Below are 2,075 nucleotides of genomic sequence, written 5' to 3'. Positions count from 1 at the left end.
AACATGGGACTGCCCTGCAGCTGAGGAAGGCAGCTGAGGAACCAGCCCTGGCCTGGCTGATCATGCTGGTTGGCCTTTGCATGGCTTGGTCTTGCACATAGCTGGAGTGATAAGGGCCAGATTCAGGATGGATTCTGTAGGTCACCCTCCCTCCTGAGGCCAAGTCTGCACAGCCTTGGCGCGAGGGGTTCCGGGGGAAGAAGCCCTTAGTGGTACCTGGCTTGTCCTGCTCTGGGGCACTGAGAGGGACGGGAGATAGGTGTGGGAGGCGGCGCCTGTCCTGCCTGTCCTGGAGCCTGAACCCTCTAGAGTTTGCCGAGCACCTGTACATTTCAGCCTTACCACCAAAATGAGGGGGTTACCTCTGTGTTATACAGGTGAGGAGGTCCAAGCTCCCTGTCAGGAGAATTAGGAGGAGTTTATGGCGTCAGGGAATACAGCTACAGACCCTTAGGAAGAAGGAATGTGTTTTTGCTTATGAAATGATGCCTGTGGCCCACACAGTGAGACTCAGCTGAGATTTTCGTGGTCAGGCTGTGGTCAACATTTTCCCTCTTTTAAATTTTCTCTTGACAGAATATTGTTTGTGTAATTTAAAAAGAAGTAAAGCATTCCCATTCCATGGGATTAAGACAGAAGTAATTAAATTACTGAAACTATTTGCAAAAGCAGTCTGTTACTACATTGAAGCAGCACCCAGCTCTGACCATGAGGCAACCACATAGTTTAGGCAGGTCTACAGCTGGGTTAAAAGAAATGGATCATTTCTGTCCATCTCTGTGTTGGGGTATTTTTGATTGGAGGAGAGTGCTAGGCATGGTGGGGGTTTTGTTTTGTTTTGTTTTGTTTTGTTTTGTTTTGTTTATAACTTCTGAGATGTCTTAATACATTTCTCAACATTCTTTTCTTTACAGCGTAGATCATTCCCAGCATTCTGGCAGCCTCATCATTGACAAAGAATCTGAAGTTTACAAGATGCTTCAGGAGAAACAGGAGTTAAATGAGCCCCCCAAACAGTCCACATCCTTCCTGGTTTTGCAGGAAATCCTGGAGTCAGAGGAGAAAGGTAATCATCCCTACCTTCAGCCAGAGGTTCTAGGTCAGGGTCTGCTGTGAGTGTGAGTGGTTGCGTAAGTGCAGGTGATTATGGACAGGTAGGTGGAGGGAGAACAGGGTGTTTTGCAAGGAGGAGTTTGTATTTTTCTTGAGGCAGGGTCTCACTGAGTTGCCTAGCTGGAACGATAGAGATGTGCCATGCTTTTCTCCCTCCTGGTACTAGGGGTGAAAACCAGGCCTCGTGCGTGCTAGGCAGGTACTGTGCTGCTGAGTTATACCCCCAGCCCTCATATGGACTTTCTGAATTCTAAAAACTGTTGCTGGGTTAGCGGAGAGTTTGAGGCCCTTCTTTACCATTCCTTTGACTCAGTCCTTATTTTAACAAGCTCCATGGGCTCAGCAAGCCCACGAAGGCAGCGCCTGCTCTCCCTTTGGGGTCATGAGTTCTCACTCTAGGGAAGGTAGACTCTTCAGGGCCTGAGCGCTACCGTGTGCCTGTGTCCTTAGGCTGGTTTCTAAAGCGTTCTGAGATCCGTGTCATTAATGGTGAGAACCACTCATTATGACGACTGACGCGGAGCAGGTACTTCATAACCAATTCTGCTGAAACTTTATCAGGAGGCTCAGCGCATAAGTGAGCTCTGACTTTCTTCTTTCCCAGTTATGCACCCTCGCATGGAAACCTGGTGCTCTTGGGAAGATGCCTGGCAATTCGGTTGGGCCGGGGGCCGCAGGCAGTGTGCAGCTGGCTCTGGCAGTCAGCGAGGTCAGAGCCAGAGCCCATGCCTTGCACAGGCGCTTGTTCCGCCACCACTCTGCCGGAGACGTGGCTTTGTGGGGTCCGTCACAGCTTAGCACACCTGGCACTGGCCCTTCCTCCCTCAGGCTGTGGGTGCTTCAGAGAGTGGCAGTTTACTCTCGCAGGAAGTTAGAAAAATGGTGAAGATACTGTGCTAAAATATATTAAAAAAAAATTTTATGCTAGAAGATGCTGTGCTAAAATATATTAAATTTTAAAT

This window comes from Octodon degus, unplaced genomic scaffold, assembly GCF_000260255.1.
Source record: "Octodon degus isolate 3935 unplaced genomic scaffold, OctDeg1.0 scaffold00010, whole genome shotgun sequence".
NCBI lineage: Eukaryota > Metazoa > Chordata > Mammalia > Rodentia > Octodontidae > Octodon > Octodon degus.
This window is presented reverse-complemented; position numbering follows the sequence as displayed.